General features: G+C 47.3%; 1 long non-coding RNA gene across 1 annotated transcript; it reads left to right on the forward strand.

The window, feature by feature from the left end:
- Positions 1–8,453: 8,453 nt before the first annotated feature.
- LOC120993605 lies at positions 8,454–13,934 on the forward strand. The gene is made up of 4 exons (XR_005777306.1): positions 8,454–8,600; positions 9,368–9,624; positions 11,553–11,555; positions 13,800–13,934. It is a non-coding gene; the product is annotated as an uncharacterized LOC120993605 (long non-coding RNA).
- The last annotated feature ends 6,889 nt before the right edge of the window (positions 13,935–20,823 follow it).

The following is a 20,823-nucleotide window of genomic DNA, read 5'->3' on the forward strand; positions in this document are numbered from 1 at the left end:
CCATCTGTAATCCATACAGTCAAAAGACTGAAAGTATTCCAGTGAGGGGATTTTTTTTTTATTTAAAAAAGGCCAAGTTAGTTTATCTGGCGTTCAATATACTAGATACAGTTAGGCCTGCGTTTCATACATCTGGAATTAGCAAACTAATGTGCTGGGGTTGGGAAAACATATATGTACCCATACTAGAATCTGTCAAAGAAAGCGGTACTCACATATAACAGTCATTCCATCTGTAATCCATACAGTCAAAAGACTGAAAGTATTCCAGTGAGGGAATTTTTTTTATTTAAAAAAGGCCAAGTTAGTTTATCTGGCGTTCAATATACTAGATACAGTTAGGCCTGCGTTTCATACATCTGGAATTAGCAAACTAATGTGCTGGGGTTGGGAAAACATATATGTACCCATACTAGAATCTGTCAAAGAAAGCGGTACTCACATATAACAGTCATTCCATCTGTAATCCATACAGTCAAAAGACTGAAAGTATTTCAGTGAGGGAATTTTTTTTATTTAAAAAAGGCCAAGTTAGTTTATCTGGCGTTCAATATACTAGATACAGTTAGGCCTGCGTTTCATACATCTGGAATTAGCAAACTAATGTGCTGGGGTTGGGAAAACATATATGTACCCATACTAGAATCTGTCAAAGAAAGCGGTACTCACATATAACAGTCATTCCATCTGTAATCCATACAGTCAAAAGACTGAAAGTATTCCAGTGAGGGGATTTTGCTTATAAAAAATAATATATTTCATTGTGGTGCGAGTTGAATCGCAACAATGAAGAAAAATACTATTAAGGGACGAGGACGCGGTCGTGGTGGTGTCCGTGGAGCCTCTGTTGCTGGTAGAGGACGTGGCCGTTCGGCCCCAGGCGCACACAGTAGGGAACGAACTCCCTCAACTAGCCGGCAGAATGTACCGCAATATCTCGTGGGGCCCAATGACGCTCTTAGGATGGTAAGGCCTGAGCAGGTACAGGCATTAATCGATTGGGTGGCCGACAGTGCTTCCAGCACGTTCACCACATGGTCTTCCACCCAGTCTTCTGCGGAAAGCGCACAGGTGGCACCTGAAAACCAAGCCCATCAGTCTGTCACATCACCCCCAAGCATATCAGGGAAACGGTCTGAGCCACAAGTTATGCAGCAGTCTCTTCTTCTGTTTGAAGACTCTGCTTCCAGGGTTTCCCAGGGGCGTCCACCTAGCCCTTCCCCAGTGGAGGAAGACATACCATGCACTGACGCACAACCACTTATGTCTCCAGATGAAGAGGACATGGGAATACCACCACAGCAGAGTCACCGACTCTCTGATGATGACGAAACACAGGTGCCCACTGCCGCGTCTTTTTGCAGTGTGCAGACTGAACAGGAGGAGGTCAGGGAGGGAGACTGGGTGGAAGACGATGCAGAGGACGATGAGGTCTTAGACCCCACATGGACTGAAGGTCGTGGCGATGACTTTCACAGTTCAGAGGAAGAGGTAGTGGTGAGACCGAGACAACAGCGAAGCCAAAGAGGGAGCAGGGGGCCAAAGCAGACGAGCCGCCGCCCCCAGAGTTCGCCTGCTACTGGACATCGCCAACAGGGACCCAGCCCCACAAAGGCAGCTTCAAAGAGTTCCCTGGCATGGCACTTCTTTAAACAATGTCCTACCGACAAGACCCGAGTGACTTGCACGCTCTGCCATCAGAGCCTGAGGCGAGGCATTAACGTTCTGAACCTCAGCACAACCTGCATGACCAGGCATCTACATGCAAAGCATGAACTGCAGTGGGGTACACACCTTAAAAACCAGGCACTCGCTGAGGCTCCCCCTGCTCCCTCTACCGCTGCTGCCTCGGCTTCCGCCTCGAGAGGAATGTTGCCACCTGCCGAGCAGCAAACAGAGGATGTGCCACCGACACCACCACCACCGCCACCGTCAACTAGCGTCTCCACTATATCACACAGCAGCGTTCAGCTCTCAATATCTCAAACCTTAGAGAGGAAGCGCAAATTCCCCCCGAGTCACCCTCGAGCCCTTGGCCTGAACGCCAGCATTTCTAAACTGCTGGCCTTTGAAATGCTGTCATTCCGGCTGGTGGACACAGACAGCTTCAAACAGCTGATGGCCATGGCTGTCCCGCAGTATGTGGTTCCCAGCCGCCACTACTTCTCCAAGACAGCCGTGCCTTCCCTGCACATGCAAGTGTCCGATAAAATCAAGTGTGCACTGCGCAACGCCATTTGTGGCAAGGTCCACCTAACCACAGATACGTGGACCAGTAAGCACGGCCAGGGACGCTATATCTCACTAACTGCACACTGGATGAATGTAGTGGCGGCTGGGCCCCCGGCGGACAGTTCCTTGGCGCACGTCCTTCCGCCCCCTAGGATCGCAGGGCATCATTCTCTGCCTCCTGTAGCCTCCTCCTCCTACTCGGCTTCCTCCTCCACTGCTTCCACCAGCTCATCCGGTCAGCCACACACCTTCACCACCAACTTCAGCACAGCCCGGGGTAAACGTCAGCAGGCCATTCTGAAACTCATATGTTTGGGGGACAGGCCCCACACCGCACAGGAGTTGTGGCGGGGTATTGAACAACAGACCGACGAGTGGTTTCTGCCGGTGGGCCTCAAGCCAGGCCTGGTGGTATGCGATAATGGGCGAAATCTCGTGGCAGCTCTGGGACTAGCCGGTTTGACGCACATCCCTTGCCTGGCGCATGTGCTGAACTTGGTGGTGCAGAGGTTCATTCACCACTACCCCAACATGTCAGAGCTGCTGCATAAAGTGCGGGCCGTCTGTGCGCGCTTCCGCCGTTCACATCCTGCCGCTGCTCGCCTGTCTGCGCTACAGCGGAACTTCGGCCTTCCCGCTCACCGCCTCATATGCGACGTGCCCACCCGGTGGAACTCCACCTTGCACATGCTGGAGAGACTGTGCGAGCAGCAGCAGGCCATAGTGGAGTTTCAGCTGCAGCACGCTCGCGTCAGTCGTACTGCCGAACAGCACCACTTCACCACCAATGATTGGGCCTCCATGCGAGACCTGTGTGCCCTGCTGCGCTGTTTCGAGTACTCCACCAACATGGCCAGTGGCGATGACACTGTTATCAGCGTTACAATACCACTTCTATGTCTCCTTGAGAAAACACTTAGGGCAATGATGTTAGAGGAGGTGGCCCAGGTGGAGGAGGAGGAGGAGGATGAGGGCTCGTTTCTAACACTTTCGGGCCAGTCTGTTCGAAGTGGCTCAGAGGGAGGTTTGTTTAAGCAGCAGAGGACAGGTTCACAAGTCGCCAGCCAAGGCACTGTACTGGAGGACGAGGAGGATGAGGAGGAGGAGGTGGAGGGGGACGAGGATGACGCAAGTTCACAGCGGGGTGGCAGCCCAGGCCCATCACTGGTGCGTGGCTGGGGGGATACGGTGGACGATGACGATACGCCTCCCACAGAGGACAGCTTGTCCTTACCCATGGGTAGCCTGGCCCACATGAGCGAATATATGCTCCAATGCCTGCGCAACGACAGCAGAGTTGCCCACGTTTTAACGTGTGCAGACTACTGGGTGGCCACCCTGCTGGATCCCCGGTATAAAGACAATGTGCCCACTTTAATTCCTGAACTGGAGCGCGACCGTAAGATGCGCGAGTACAAGCGCACGCTGATAGAGGCGCTCTTGAGAGCATTCCCACATGTCACAGGGGAACAGGTGGAAGGTGAAGGCAGAGGAGTGGCAAGAGGTCGCCAACGCAGCTGTGTCACGGCCAGCTCATCTGAGGGCAGGGTTAGCATGGCAGAAATTTGGAAAAGTTTTGTCTCCACGCCACAGCTATCTGCACCGACACCTGATACGGAACGTGTTAGTAGGAGGCAGCATTTCACTAACATGGTTGAACAGTATGTCTGCACACCCCTCCACATCCTGACGGATGGTTCGGCCCCATTCAACTACTGGGTTTCGAAATTGTCCACGTGGCCAGAGTTAGCATGTTATGCCTTGGAGGTGCTTTCCTGCCCGGCGGCCAGCGTTTTATCTGAACGCGTATTCAGCACGGCAGGGGGCGTCATTACTGACAAGCGCAGCCGCCTGTCCACAGCCAACGTGGACAAGCTGACCTTCATAAAGATGAACCAGGCATGGATCCCACAGGACCTGTCCCTCCCTTGTGCAGAGTAGTCCTTATTAACTGCCTAAAACATGTCTTGTTGTGCTACGGGCCACTTCTTTATTTGATACAAATTTTATGAAACCCACAGTTGAATGAAACTCTTCTCTGTCTGGGCGCCGGGGCCTAACCAGATGAAAGTGGCCGGTTAAACTAACGGGTGACATGAAGCCATAACCTCTGCCATGCTACCTCTGTCTTCTGTCTGGGTGCTGAGGCCTAAGTCAAATAAAGCGGTCTTCTGCTGTGCTGGGGGATATGAAGCTAATCTCTGACCTCTCTCCTCTGTCTGGGTCCAAAGGCCTAAATCACTGAAAGAGGCCTTCTCCTGTGGTGTGTGATATGATGCCAGAATATGTGCTGTGGGGCCTCTCTCCTCTTCCTGGGTGCAGGGGTCAAATAAACTAAATTGTGGCCTACTCCTGTGGTGGTTGATATGATGCCTGATTCTCTGATGTGGAACCTCTCTCCTCTGTTTGGGTGAAGGGGTCAAAGTAACTAAATGGTGGCTTCTCCTGTGGTGGCTGATATGATGCCAGAATATGTGCTGTGGTGCCTCTCTCCTCTTCCTGGGTGCGGGGGTCAAAGTAACTCAATGGTGGCTTCTCCTGTGGTGGCTGATATGATGCCAGAATATGTGCTGTGGTGCCTCTCTCCTCTTCCTGGGTGCGGGGGTCAAAGTAACTCAATGGTGGCTTCTCCTGTGGTGGCTGATATGATGCCAGAATATGTGCTGTGGTGCCTCTCTCCTCTTCCTGGGTGCAGGGGTCAAAGTAACTAAATGGTGGCTTCTCCTGTGGTGGTTGATATGATGCCTGATTCTCTGCTGTGAAACCTCTCTCCTCCATCTGGGTGTAGGGGTCAAAGTCTTTCAAAGTCGCCTTCTCCTGTGCTGATTGATATAAAGCTGATGGTTGTGCCATCTGACATGGTTGCCAGGGTCTGATTCAATGGGGGCCTACTCCTGTGGTGGGTGATCTAAATGCCTGATTCTCTGCTGTGAAACCTCTCTCCTCCGTCTGGGTGTAGGGGTCAAAGTCTTTCAAAGTCGCCTTCTCCTGTGCTGATTGATATGAAGCTGATGGTTGTGCCATCTGACATGGTTGCCGGGGTCCCATTAAATTGGGGCCTACTCCTGTGGTGGGTGATCTAAATGCCTGATTCTCTGCTTTGAAACCTCTCTCCTCCGTCCGGGTGTAGGGGTCAAAGTCTGTCAAAGTCGCCTTCTCCTGTGCTGATTGATATAAAGCTTATGCTTGTGCCATCTGACATGGTTGCCGGGGTCTGATTCAATGGTGGCCTACTCCTGTGGTGGGTGATCTAAATGCCTGATTCTCTGCTGTGTAACCTCTCTCCTCCGTCTGGGTGTAGGGGTCAAAGTAACTAAATGGTGGCCTACTCCTGTGGTGGGTGATATGATGCCTGGTTCTCTGCTGTGGGACCTCTCTCCTTTGTCTGGGTGCTGTGGTCAAAATAATAGTAAGTGACCTTCTCCATTGGTGGGTGACTTGAAGCCTGATTCTGTGCTATGGGACCTCACTCCAATTAATATTGTTTAATTTTTATTTATTTTATGTTAACTCATCATTTCCCTATCTACATTTGTTTGCAGGGGATTTAACTACATTTTGCTGCCTTTTGCAGCCCTCTAGCCCTTTCCGGGTGTGTTTTACAGCCTTTTTAGTGCCCAAAAGTTCGGGTCCCCATTGACTTCTATGGGGTTCGGGTTCGGGATGAAGTTCGGGTCGAGTTCGGATCCCGAACCCGAACATTTTTCGAAAGTTCGGCCGAACTCGTCGAACCCGAACATCCAGGTGTTCGCTCAACTCTATCCCTGGGGAAAGGATACTATCTGACCTGCCTCTGTGCCTAGAAGTCAACTCAGCCACATGATGCATCTATATTAATAAACTGGGTGGTTTGTTAAATAATCTATCCAGTTCTTAGTTCTGGCTGAGATGTTGTTTGCTACCTGTGTGTATGTAGTAGAGTTCACTTGTGCATGGGTGGGGAACTGGGGGACCACCATTGCTCAGGGGCCCACCAGGGGATTCACCTGTTCCCATGCCTTCTCCCATTCTTTTGATCCTGCTGATCAAACAGAGGAGCCCCAGCACACCATAGATCCAGCTCACATCATTTCCATTGTTCCATTTCAGCTGAAGGACATTCCTCCTGGCAAAAAGTTTATTCCCATGTCCAAAAGAAAACAGGTTCGATTTTAGTGGTGGCCCACAGTGTCCAAAGCCTTTTGAGACTGTTCCCGCTTGCCCTACCTGTGCCCAGAGCAAGTCTTCAAAACAAAAACCTCTTCTACACCCCTTGCATGTGCCTGATGTTCTGTAGCAACAAACTGCCATAGATTTGCCACAGTAAAGGCCTACCAGTTCTCAAACATGGCTCACTTCATTCCTTAGCCTAGCCTGTCTGCCAGTCAATTTGCCAAGTTGTTTAGAGAATACATTTTTCGTTTACTTAGGTTGACTTGAACATCATGTCTGATTGTGGGGTGCAGTTCACTTCCAAATTTTGGAGAGCCTTTTACCAGTTGTTGGATGTTAAACTGGATTTTTATTTGGTCTACAATCTGAGATCCAATGGTCAAGTGAAGAGCATCAACCACTGAACTTCCACCCTAATGCTGAGTCACAGTCAAAAGTTCCAGGTCTGTGCAGTTTGCTGATGAAATAAGTGTTAGCCTATTATTTGTTCATGGCCCTGTGTTGAGCCCCCACAATGCCCCCTGTCCTGGAAGTTAGTGGGAAAATTGTTTGTAATTTGGTGAACCCACTGCTGGATGGGGGTTACCACCTGCACGTTGGTTTCTATACCAGCATCACACATTTTAGGAGCCTCGGTTTCAAAAGCACAATGTCCTTGGTGGCAGGGATTAGCCTCTTAGTGACCCACTGCGGTACAGTTGGACAGGTGAAAGATGACAGTCACTTTTGGCTGACCCAGTTCTGGAAGACCTGATGGAGACTGTCATATACCCTGACTACAGTCAAGGACACTCCTAAGATTTTCCTGCCATTTAATCTGTTTAGACTGTTTAGACTAAGTGTAATTTGCATAAACCTTGCTGTGGCTTTCAGGGTTGACCCTGTTGTGAATGAAAATAATGTTCCCGTATTTTGTTTGCTGTAACTGTGACATCAGTGATCATGTTGAAGGGGAGCTCCTCTTACAGATGGACTGATCTACAACATGGGGTCAGGTCTTGACTTCGATACTTAGTACAGATGAAGACATAGATGACCATAACGATGACACAACTCTTAAAATACTCACCAAATCTGAGAATGGCACGTCCTATTGCAACAATAATAAGTTTGCATGACCATTTCATACAGCGGAGGCAGTGATGCACAAGCATTATCAGCAACTCGCAGACATTTGGATCTTCAAAGCAACATTCGTACATACGATGGAGAAGGTCCTCTCTTTTCAGGCACATCTGCTGTAAATTCTCAGTTGCCTTTTTCCACATCTCAGATAAAGGCTGGTTGTTTGATTGGGCTCTTCCCATTCCATAAGAGGCCCGCTTATGAGAGGGATCAGGTGATTTCTCTCCTACCTCGTTCCTCTCTTCATTCCTATCTTTCCTGGTTCTTCCTCTATCAATAAATCCATCGGTTTCCTGGACACTCACTTTGATAGACCTGCAGACAAGAGGTGAAGATAATTGTACAGTAGATTATAATTTTGGTTATCTTGTGGCAAGGTTTATTTTTAGTGGTTCTGTCCCTTTAATTATTTCCTACCCTTTTAATGTAGTGATATCCCTTGTAACATTGTGAGTTAGCAACCATATACAGGACTAGGCCCATGTTGTTCTACAGTTATCAGGACTGGCACCTGGTTCCAGGCCGCATTCCTAAAGTCTGAAGTAACTGTACATGCATACTGCACACTGAAGACATTTAAGAGGGGTCAGAAGGCTAGAAAACATCTAGGTATGTAAGAAAAAGTTTGGCTTCACTGAGAACATCATAAGGGTAAGTTGTGTCTTGCCACTACCATCTCTCTTTGCATCATATGGGAGTAGGCTAGATGCCATGTTGGGAACTGGTAAATGGGAAGTTCGCTCATTTGTTCATGGCCTAGGTGACTGGAAAGCGCCTGACTGTATAGGGAGGGTGCTTAGGGACTGATGGTCCTCCCCCTTCCCCCCTTTTCCCCTTAGGGGCATTTAGGAATCTGGCCCCGTCTCAGTAATGGTTAAGTAGGTTGCAGATTAGGGTCATTGAGGGTTAATCCCTGGGGAACCTCCTTAGACAGGATGGGGGCGGTGCAGGAAATCCTGAAGGTCACATATACCTCCTCTCTGTCCTGGTCACTTCCTCTTGCAAGTGGAAGCAGATTGGTATGTACATACCCCTTTGCTCTGTCCACACCAGGAGTCCACAGGTGGTTCTGCCCTTTGGGCTGCTCCCTGGTGAGTTACATGAGGAGGGGAGGGTTAGCTGTGCTCTGTTAGAGCAGCTTGAGCTCTACCCTGCCATCCTCCTCCCCTGTGCCTGCTTCTGGGGCTTTGTGCAGCTGCTGCTGCGGTATACATGCAGCTCCAGCGCTTCAGCGAAGGTCCGGCGGTCTGCTCGCCGTTCCTCCTAACCCCCCCCGACTTTTATTATCCCCCAGCTTCCCGCGTGTGTGCGCCGTTTCTTTCGACCCATCCTGTGATGTCTGTGGTGCTGCGCTGTGTCAACGCCCCCCCCCCTTCCCAGCTTCTGTTCCATGGCGTTAGGGCTAAGCAAGCCGGGCGGGATTGTTGGTCTCCCCGGTAATGTAGGGCAATATGGGGTCCTCACCCCTCCCCCTGCTGCTTTGGACGGCCTCCTTTAGCTCCCATGGCGCAAGCTAGGTCGCTTCGCCTAACCCCCGCCCCCCTTCCCCTGCAGCGTTTACCGGGTCCCGTACTGGGCACCGCTGGGCAGGCGAGTTTTCATATGTGGTGCTTGTTTTAGCTTCCCCCCAGTCTCCTGTCCAGTATTACAGTATTATAGATTAACCCCTCGTGCTTGCCATGTCTGATTTCGGTGCACCTGTGCCTATGGCTTCTAAGGGGTATTCCTACTGTCCCAGCTTTGCGATCAGAGCCCCTTCCGTACAATGAGACTCTCTGGGTCTTATTTGCAGCCATTATGGCGACACCCCCCCCCCCCTCCTTCCTCCCCTTCACGCAGGCACAGGTGCGGTTTTTAGGTTGCCTGGAGGCATGGCCGTAATGGATTCCACATGTGCCAGTCCTGTCGCCGTTCCTGGGTTTCAGGGAGAAATGGGCGATCCAGATCCTCAGGTGGCGCTTATCATCGTCTTTAGGACGGATGTCAGGCGCATCGGAGGAGTCTGGTTATACAATCACCGTATCGAGGCTGTTGCCTGACCGTCACTCCAGGGCTCGGCCTGGTCGCTGCAGCCCGTACCCGCTCCTTTGGAGGTTCCGTCCCTCTCTGTGACTGGTGAGTACTGCGGGGAGGATGGTTCTTGTGCAGAGTTAGAATCACTGGTAGAGGCGGTGTCCCTGCCTTAATAAATAAAAAATTTAAAATAAAAAAAACAAACAAACAATCTCGATGGTCGCTTAATGGCTTCAGGGTGGATTTACAGAGCCTGTAGGTTACCCGCACATATTTTCCTGGAAATTGGGCAACTCAGGTGCAGCCCTGAGCAACGGGATATCATTAGCATATATGGAGGTTTTTTCTGTCTATACGTTTAAAAAAAAATTAATAAAAATTACTAACCGAATTAATATATTATAGGCATTAAAATATACAAATGAATAACAAAGGGTATTATAAAAAATAAAAAAAATAAAAAAATAATGGAACTGAGTATATATATATCTAGGTTTTATAAAAAAAAAAATTAAAAAAAATTAAAATAAAACGTGATTAAAAAGAATGAAATTATACTAATAATAAATGATTTAACAATGTAATTTTATGGATAAAAAAAAATGGAATATATATATTACGATAAATGTATATAAAAAAAAAAGAATAAATATATAAATAAATAAACAGGTTTGATCTATGTATATATTTATTATGTATGTTTATATTCTCCTGCATGAGAAGCCTTGCTTCTACCTTGTGCCTTGTTTATTGGCTGGCCTTTTTTGCGGATGTTTTTCAGGATAGATCAGTCCTGCCGGGTGTTCTCCCAATTTCCCTTTCAGCATGGAGTGTAGTATTTAAAAAATAAAATAAAATAAAAAGTAGTACTGCCTGTTATGCTCCTATCTGCGGGCACTAGGCCGTGTGTGTATATAAAAAAAATAAAAAAATAATATATATATATATATATATAAGCGTTTTATTTGGCCTTTCAACAATGACATACAGGACATGGTTAGTACATACAGTCATGTGAAAAAATTAGGACACCCTTTGAAAGCATGTGGTTTTTTGTAACATTTTTAATAAATGGTTATTTCATCTCCGTTTCAACAATACAGAGAGATTAAAGTAATCCAACTAAACAAAGAAAACTGAAGAAAAGTCTTTTCAAGATCTTCTGTAAATGTCATTCTACAAAAATGCCTATTCTAACTGAGGAAAAAGATAGGACACCCTCACATGTATTCCCTCTTAAATTGGCTCAGATCTCACACCAGGTGCACATAATTAGTAGATCGTTACTCTGCATGTTGAATGAGGCTTGCCCTATTTAAACCTCAGACATTTAGTTTGGTGTGCTCCTGACTGTTGAAGTGAGAGTGAGCACCATGGTGAGAGCAAAAGAGCTGTCAGAGGACTTCAGAAAAAAGATTGTAGCAGCCTATGAGTCTGGGAAGGGATTTAAAAAGATCTCAAAAGATTTTGAAATCAGCCATTCCACTGTCCGGAAGATAGTCTACAAGTGGAGGGCTTTCAAAACAACTGCCAACATGCCCAGGACTGGTCGCCCCAGCAAGTTCACCCCAAGAGCAGACCGCAAGATGCTAAAAGAGGTCTCCAAAAACCCTAAAGTGTCATCTCGAGAACTACAGCAGGCTCTGGCTACTGTTGATGTAGAAGTACATGCCTCTACAATCAGAAAGAGACTGTACAAGTTTAACTTGCATGGGAGGTGTGCAAGGAGGAAACCTTTGCTTTCCAAGAGAAACATCGAGGCCAGACTGACATTTGCCAGAGATAAAGTTGACAAAGACCAGGACTTCTGGAATAATGTTCTTTGGACAGATGAGTCCAAAATTGAATTATTTGGACACAACAGCAGAGGACATGTTTGGCGTAAACCAAACACAGCATTCCAAGAAAAGAACCTCATACCAACTGTGAAGCATGGAGGTGGAAGTGTCATGGTTTGGGGCTGCTTTGCTGCAGCAGGACCTGGTCAGCTCACCATCATAGAATCCACGATGAATTCTACTGTGTATCAGAAGGTGCTTGAAGAACATGTGAGACCATCAGTTAGAAAATTAAAGCTGAAGCGGAACTGGACCATGCAACATGACAATGACCCAAAACATACTAGTAAATCAACCAAAGATTGGCTGAAAAAGAAGAAATGGAGAGTCCTGGAATGGCCAAGTCAAAGTCCAGATTTGAATCCCATTGAGATGCTGTGGGGTGACTTGAAAAGGGCTGTACGTGCAAGAAACCCCTCAAACATCTCACAGCTGAAAAAGTTCTGCATTGAGGAGTGGGGTAAAATTTCCTCAGACCGATGTCGAAGACTGGTAGATGGCTACAAGAACCGTCTCACTGCAGTTATTTCAGCCAAAGGAGGTAACACTCGCTATTAGGGGCAAGGGTGTCCTATCTTTTTCCTCAGTTAGAATAGGCATTTTTGTAGAATGACATTTACAGAAGATCTTGAAAAGACTTTTCTTCAGTTTTCTTTGTTTAGTTGGATTACTTTAATCTCTCTGTATTGTTGAAACGGAGATGAAATAACCATTTATTAAAAATGTTACAAAAAACCACATGCTTTCAAAGGGTGTCCTAATTTTTTCACATGACTGTATATACGGAGGCGAGACGCAGAAGTAGTAATCCCTCTAGCATTCAGCTCTATAGCTCGTGGCTATGGACCTTCCTTTAATGTAAATGGTTGTGAGTTCATATCATCACAGCCGCAATTACGGTTTTCTCTTTCTGCAGTCTACGGTACTGGTCCGCCGGCCCAAGGTTACGTTGGTATGGTTGATACCTGGGCACTTCTGCTGAGCTTCTAACATGTCTGTGCAGGCGGGCAGCTTGGTGGTGATGCACTTTCCTCATGTCCAGTGCTACAGGAGTTACAGTGCGGTGGGATCCAGTTGGGTCGAATCCAGGGGAGATGTACACGATGTTAGCAGTTCATGAGACTTTCTTCTAGTCCAGCTGGGTTGGTTGCCGCGAGGGCGGTATTAGTATACTGGTGCCACATGGTTTGTACGAAGCAGGGCTGCCCCTTGTTGAGTGGATATGGCGGAATCAGTAGTCGCAGGTATAACTAGATGGTAAGCCAGTAGCGGATAACCAGGTCCGTTCGTAGACATCGCTCAGGGGGAGCCTTGATATAACACCATTCATGGAGTTACACTGTTAAACTGCAGCCTTTCATTCCCCGTTCGGATCTAGGTTGTGATGCGGGTCAGACCCACTGACAGGTCCTCTTGACAGGACTTCACAGGTCGGCATGGTGACCCTCCAAGCATTATTTGCATGTATCGTTTCATTGTATGGTAGGCGATACCGGTATAGTTAGGGAGTATTTAGTTTGGATAGTCACGTCCCGTCTCCTTCAGCCTTCTGTTCTGGCTGATTGATATTTTCTCCAAGGTGTTTGTCTCTTCATTCAAGGCCGCACTGCGCGGGGGGTTGTTATTCCAGAATTTTTGTATGGGGTAATAGTACTCGGGATTGGGGTCCGTCTATACATGTCGATCCAGTTAATATAAAGGGGTGGGTACCTCCCCTCCGCCTGGTTTCGATCCGGCTGGTCGGTTCGTTTGGTATTCTGTAATGACTTCACGCATGGTGGGGCTCCAATTGTTTTTCCCTTTAGGTTAGGTTTTCCCCAGGCGGTTTGACAATTTGTGGGTGATTTGGGCCGGCGCTCGGGGCGCCCGGGGGGGTGTGTACCCGGACTGGTTTGTTCGGGTACGGTAAAATAAAATAAATCTGGTTGCATTTATTATCTATGCCAGTCTGGATAGGCACAACCATGTTCTCTATATAGAGCTTTGAGGATACAATTCTGATTACTCCTACTGGGACACAGCTTTTATCATCTCCACTGGGACTCACCCATATGATATGGGCTTATTACACTGGGACTTTAATTGTGAGAAACATCTAGGTCTCCAGGAAAATCGAGTATTCATCAATTAAGGATATTGTTTTGTTAGTTGCTTTTTAATTTTATGCATGTATCTTACCTTCTCCAGAGCAAGGGGTGGCTCTCTTCGTCCAGAGCACCTAGCGTGATCACTCACAGTGAGCCATCCGTTTACTCTTTCCAAGTGCACTATGGTTTGACAATTTACCTTGGTCTTTAAAAAAAAAATAATAATAATAATAATAACAAAAAAGAAAATATTTTGGATGAAATATAACTATTCTGTGTCTAGTTGTGCGATCCTCTTTTGCGTGTTGTGGCTCGGGCTAATTGTTTTTTCTTTCAGATTTGGGGCGTTTAGCGGTTCGATGGCTGGCTTTCGTATACCTTCTGTGCGGTGCGGAGAGAGGAACAGAGGCTGGTGGGCGCTCTTTGGTTTTTCGAGAGGTGGAAGTCTTTTGGACAGGGATCCTGGAATTCTGGTGGTCATAACTCCATCCAGAGGTGGTTGGTATAGAGTTCCGCCGGAGGCGCGGTGATGCTGGTGACCCGCGCTGTGGTAATGCACCTTTGTCTATTCCAGAGCTCTGGACCTCATGTGTCCTGACATATGATTATCCCTTTCTCATCCACCTCCTCAGGCAGAGTGTCCCATAGTCTCACTGCTCTTACCGTAAATAATCCTCTTCTATGTTGTGAAAATACATTCTTACCTCCACACACAGAGAATGTTCCCCTTGTCACAGTCCTGGGGATAAATAGATGATGGGAGTGATCTCTGTACTGACCCCTGATATATTTATACACAGTTATTAGATCTCGCCTTAGTCGTCTTTTTTCTACAGTGAATAAACCTTATTTTGTCAATCTTCCAGGGTACTGTAGTTGCCCCATTCCAGTCATTACTTTAGTTGCCCTCCTCTGAGCCCAGAGCTGTACACAGTACTCCATGTGTGGTCTGACTAGTGATTTGAAAAGTGGTTGGACTATGCTCTCATCACGGGCCTTATTGGCCTTGGTTTTTAATGGGACCTGATGGTGTCTTCCTTTTGGGTGTTAATTTGGACAATTCCTTTTCTGGCCTGTACGTGAGCTAAAACAGACTCGGTTATGCTGGGTGGTGGTCGGAGCCCCGTTGGGAGAACGGGCCTCCTCCGTGGCGGCATTTGAGTACAGCGGAGATATGGTGGTAGCAGATGGAGTAACTGCCCGCTGGGAGTCCAGCGGTTGGCAGACAGCTCTGATGATTACGGTTTAACTTGCCCGCTGGGAGTCCAGCCTTTGGCATACCGTTCCGATATTATGGTTTATTAAGGTTTGCCGCTTTAATAAAGAAGCTGTGGCCGATCACCATCCAGCAATAAAGTGATACAGTTGTCGGTGTCTTTTGTTATGGGTCAAGGTTAGGTAAAGGGGCCAAGGGTGAGTTAAAGGTGGTATCCCCTCCCCCTGTTACCCTGGATACCAGCAGTCTGTACTTTACTCTGTATGTTATCTTTTTGTATATATACCTTATGCATTTTATCAAAGTTTAGTACGGCGCTGGCTGCTCTGGCTTAAATACCCGCTCCGTAGTACTACGGCGTGCTGATCGGTCGGGTGCAGGAGCTGCACCCGCCCGATCAGCTGCAGGGGTCCGGCAGTGACTGATAGCCAAAACTGACCAAATAACTCAAGTGTGAACTCAGCCTTACAAGTCTATGTTAGCACCAGGTATAAATACATCCTACTGTAGCGTGAAAGAGCGCACTCCTTTTACACCGTCGTCAGCTGATTCCAAATAGATGTCTACAGAACAAGTGATGGACGAACATCAGCCGGGACGATTCGCAAACACGATCAAATGTTCGCAAACTGCAAGTTCGCGGCGGGCCCAATTCACTTTAATGGCAGGCGAACCTGAAAAACCTTCAGGTCATATTTGCAGCCACCAAATACTTACTAGAAGTGCACAAATAGTCCCACAACATGGACAGTGACATACCAGAGGGGGATCAATGGCAAAAATTCCCGCAAAAATATGTATTTTAATCATGTATTTTTATGCATCTTAAAGGGAAATTCAGTACGGGCCCTAAAAATTAGGCATTCACCTGACATAAAAGAAATTGTGATTATGTGGCTGGAGGTACATTATGCGGTCAATGAATAACAATTTTACTGTAGCCCACTGGAGTACAGGCCCCAAACATTAGGCCTTCACCGGACAGAAAAGATCAAGTGATTATGTGGCTGGAGGTATATTAGACGGTCATTGGATATCAATTTTACTGCAGGCCAGTACAAATATATGTCAAATACATATGTTCAAAAAAATTAAAAATATAAAATTGGATTAAAAACATGGCTAACGAAATCCCCCCTCTTGAATAAACCCCAAATGATAATAGGTGAAATTCGATAACACGTGGTCATCACAGGTGTTGAATTCCTCCGAGGCCCCAACAATTATTCATTCAGCGTACAGAAAAGATCAAGTGATTATGAGGCTGGAGGTATATTAGACGGTCATTGGATAACAATTTTACTGCAGGCTAGTGGAGTACAGGCCCCAAACATTAGACATTCACCGTACAGAAAAGAACAATTGATAATGTAGCTGGAGGTACATTAGGCGGTCACCGTATAACAATTTTACTGTTGGCCAGTTAGATTACAGGCCCCAAAAATTATGCATTCATTGTACAGAAAAGATCCAGTCAAGTGATTATGTGGCTGGGGGTATATTAGACGGTCATTGGATAACAATTTTACTGTAGTCCAGTACAAATACATGTCAAATGCATATGTTTAAAGGGAACCTGTCAACTTTATGCTGACTATACTAACGGCAGAATAAAGTAGAGACAGGCGAGTTGATTTCAGCGGTCTGTCATTTAAAAGTTAAAAGTAAGTGGTTGCCGAGAACCAACATCACAATAATTGCAGACTGGGCCTGGAAAAGAGGCACCCTGAGAAGAGTCATGGTTATTCATGAATTCCTGCTCTCCTGCCCACCTGCTGATGACTGACAGTCTTCTACCTAGTTTTCTCCCTTTCTCTCTAGGAAGGAACTGCCAATCATCAGCAGATGGGCGGGAGAGCAGGAGATTAGGAATAACCATGACTCTTTTCAGGTAGATTTGACTCTTTTCAAGGCAAGGCCTGGGCTGCAATGATTATGATGCCAGTTCTCGGCAACCAAATACTTTTAGCTCATGAGTGACACACCGCTGAAATAAGCATTTCTGTTACTAATTTATACTGCGCTCAGTGAGGTTAGCATAAAGTTGATGACATGTTTCCAATATAAAATTGGATTAAAAACATGGCTAACAAAATCCCCCCTCTTGAATAAACCCCAAATGATAATAGGTGAAATTCGATAACACATGGTCGTCACAGGTGTTGAATTCCTCCGAGGCCCCAACAATTAGGCATTTACCGTACAGAAAAGATCAAGTGATTATGTGGCTGGAGGTATATTAAACGGTCATTGGATACCAATTTTACTGCAGGCCAGTGGAGTACAGGCCCCAAACATTAGGCATTCACCGGACAGAAAAGGCCTTTTATGCCGCTGTATTTACATAAGAGAGGGACCATTCTTTGTTCTTGGATGCTGGCGGATATGTGTGGGCTGGCATAAGGAAATTAAATTACATGTGGTCGTCACAGGTCTTGAATTCCTCCGAGATCCATGCCTCATTCATTTTGTCGTGAGCTAGGCGAGTGCGCTTATCGGTCACGATTCACCCTGCTTCGCTGAACGCCCTTTCGGACAGGACACTCGACGAGGGGCAAGCCAAGAGTTCCATGGCAAATTGTGCCAGCTTTGGCCACAGGTCAAGCCTGCTCACCCAGTAGCCCAGTGGTTCCTTGCTTCTCAGAGCGTCCACATCAGCCATTAACCCGATGTAGTTGGACACCTGTCAGTCTAGGAGTTCCCTCAGGCTGGATCCGGAGGGAGGCTGTCGATGGGTTGGCTGCAGAAATGATCTCATATCCGGAAGTGACCAACACATCTTCAAACTGCCCTGTTCTTGCATGCGCGGTAGGATTGGTACCTGCAACTGTTTCTGTGTGGGTGGAAATTTCTATGCCAGCGCCAGCAACAGCAGAATGCAGCATCTCTCGCAGCAAGGCATGGAAATGCATTCTGACAGCCCTCTATGATGCTGGTAACATGTCTGCCATTTTGTGTTTATACCGGGGGGGTCTAAGTACGTTGCCACCTAGTAATGGTCCTTGCCCTTTATACTTTTTATATGGGGGTCGCTCACTGGAGCATGAAGGCCCCCATTTGTACTAAATTGGAAGCGGTGGAGCGCCGTGGCTCCTGCTCATCGCCCAGGAGAATTTCGTCTCCTCCCCCATCCACGGACAACAACAGGGATCCTCAAAAAGTTTAAAGCCTGCTCTTCTTGCTCCTCCTCCTCCCCAAGGCACCATCCTCCTCTGACTCCCTTTCAGACTCCTGCTGACTTGTCTCAGATGGAGTAACCCCCCCCTTGGAATTCATTCAGCATTGCGACTTCCTCATCTTCCAGCTCCTGCTCCTCGATGGCTTGACCAATGACACAACGCAATGCACGCTCCAGAAAGAAGGCGTAAGGTACGATGTCAGTGATGGCACCCTGGCTGCGACTGACCAGGTTAATGATCTCATCAAATGGCCGCAGAAGTCTGCATGCATCGCATATGAGCAGCTACTGGCGCAGTGAAAAAAACAAGCTCCCAGAACCTATCCTGCTGCAGAGATCGTACAGGTAGTCGTTAACGGCGTGTTGCTGCTGGAGCAGCCTATTAAGCATATACAAGGTGGAGTTCCAGCGTGTCGGGCTGTCGCAAATCAGACGTCTGACGGGCAGATGGTGTCGCCGCTGAACGTCAGCAAGGCGAGCCATGACCGTGTAAGATCTTCTAAAATGGCCAGAGAATTTCCTGGCCTGCCGCAAGACGTCCCGGTCCCCGGGGTATTTGGCAACAAATTCGCTGCACGACTAAGTTCAGGACATATTCCATGCATGGCACGTCGTGTGTCATTTTGCCCTGTTTCAGAATGCTCAGCAGATTGGCACCGTTGTCGCACACCACTTTACCAATTGTCAAATTGAGCGGGGTTAGCCACTGATCGGCCTGTGACCGCAGAGCTGAAAGCAGTGCAGGACCGGTGTGGCTCTTGGCTTCCAGGCACAAAAGCCGCAGCACAGCATGGCAACATCTCATCTGGCACGTCTAATAGGTTCTGGGGAGCTTGAGGGGTGCAGCGGAAGAGGCGGTAGCAGTGAAAAAGGAGGAGTCAGCCGAGGAGGAGACGAAGGCTGGAGTAGGAGTAGGAGAAGAAGAGGCAGGCCTGCATGCAATCCGTGGCGGTAACACCAAATCCACACAGGTGCCACGGGTTACATGCTTGACAGCCGTCAGAAGGTTCACCCAGTGGGCAGTAAAAGCTATGTACCTTCCCTGCCCGTGTTTGCTAGACCACGTGTCTATGGTCAGATGTATCTTGGCACCGACACTGTGTGCCAGAGATACATTCACTTGCCGCTGAATGTGGCATATAGCTCTGCGATGCCCTTCTGGGAGAAATATTTCCTTCCAGGGACCATCCATTGCGGTGTGCCAATGGCCACAAATTTTCTAAAGGCCTCCGAGTCCACCAGGTTATTTGGCAGTAGTTGGCGGGCTAGCAGTTCCGACAAGCCAGCGGTCAGCCATTGGGCAAGAGGGCTATCCGGCAGCAGGTAGGGATAGTCTTATACGGCGAGTATAGCCCAAACCCTATATTTTAAATGGAATGGAAAAGTTGGGGGTCATCTGGGGGTCGCCTTATATGCCCAGTCGTCTTATACGCCGGAAAATACGGTATATAGAACCCCTTAATGAGTATTTGCTTTAACCTGGTATATCAAACCCCTTAATCAATCTTTGGTGGAAGATGGTGTATTGCAGGCCTCAATCAATATTTGGTGGAAGCCGGTATTCAATCCCCTCTATCAGTATATTGTGGAAACAGGTATATAGAACCCCTTAATGAGTATTTGCTGGAAGCCGGTAAATCAAACCCCTTAATCAATATTTGGTGGAAGCCAGTGTATCGCAGGCCTCAATCAATATTTGGTGGAAGCCGGTATTCAATCCCCTCTATCAGTATTTTGTGGAAACAGGTATATAGAGCCCCTTAATGAGTATTTGCTGGAAGCAGGTATATCAAACCCCTTAATCAATATTTGGTGGAAGCTGGTGTATCGCAGGCCTCAATCAATATTTGGTGGAAGCCGGTATATCAATCCCCTTTATCAGTGTTTTGTGGAAACATTTATATAGAACCCCTTATTGAGTATTTGCTGGAAGCTGGTAAATCAAACCCCTTATTCAATATTTGGTGGAAGCTGGTGTATCGCAGGCCTCAATCAATATTTTGTGGAAGCCAGTGTATCACACCCCTCAATCAGTATTTTGTGGAAGCAGGTATATCGCACCCCTTAATCAGTTTTTTTGGGGCAACCGGTATATCACACCAGTTGCAATTAGTTATTCCAATAGCGTTTGTCCCTCTGTATAGCTGCGGTATCTATGCAAAACCGCACACAACTCCTGCACAATACAAATGCACTATAATATACTTTCTATGTTAGAAGGTATATTATAGGTATATCACACCCCTCAATCAGTTTTTTTGGGGGGGAAACAGGTATATCACATCAGTTGCAATTAGTTATTTGAATAGCATTTGTCCCTCTATTTAGATGCGGCATCTCAGCAGAACCGCACACAACTGCTGCACAATACAAATGCACTATAATATACTTTCTATGTTAGGAAGTATATTATAAGTATATCACACCCCTCAGTATGTCACACCTATCGATAGCACACCTATACCAGTCCTTAAAAGGACTTTTGTGGCCCTATTAGCTAGCGTTTGGTGTTCCTAACAGTCTGTCCCTGCTCCACACAGCAACCTCTCCTTACACTGGCAAAAAACAGAATGTAAAATGGCTGCCAGATCGGGTTTATTTATAGGGTAGGGGGGGTGTCCATGTGCTGAAACGTCTCAATTGGCTGTCCTGTCCTACCTGATGGATGTGTCACGGGTCAAAGTTCAGCACAATGCGAAAGAATATGGCGCCGGCGGAAATCGCCATATGTTCGCCTGTTCGGCGAACCGCAAACGAGCAAATTTCGCCGCAAAATGACAGCCGGGCGAAACGCAAGGCCATCTCTATACAGAACCTGTTCTATTAAACGCTTATAGAAGTAGAGCCCCCGTGACAGTGTGGAGAGGGTGTCAGCAGTAAGTATTTTGCCCTTCCTCTGATCGGTCAGAACAATAACTCCCATAAAACAGATCCTGTCTGTTGAGCATTCGCCTTCACTCGGTCATCATTTGGTCAGTAATC

Source organism: Bufo bufo, chromosome 1 (assembly GCF_905171765.1).
Source record: "Bufo bufo chromosome 1, aBufBuf1.1, whole genome shotgun sequence".
Lineage (NCBI taxonomy): Eukaryota > Metazoa > Chordata > Amphibia > Anura > Bufonidae > Bufo > Bufo bufo.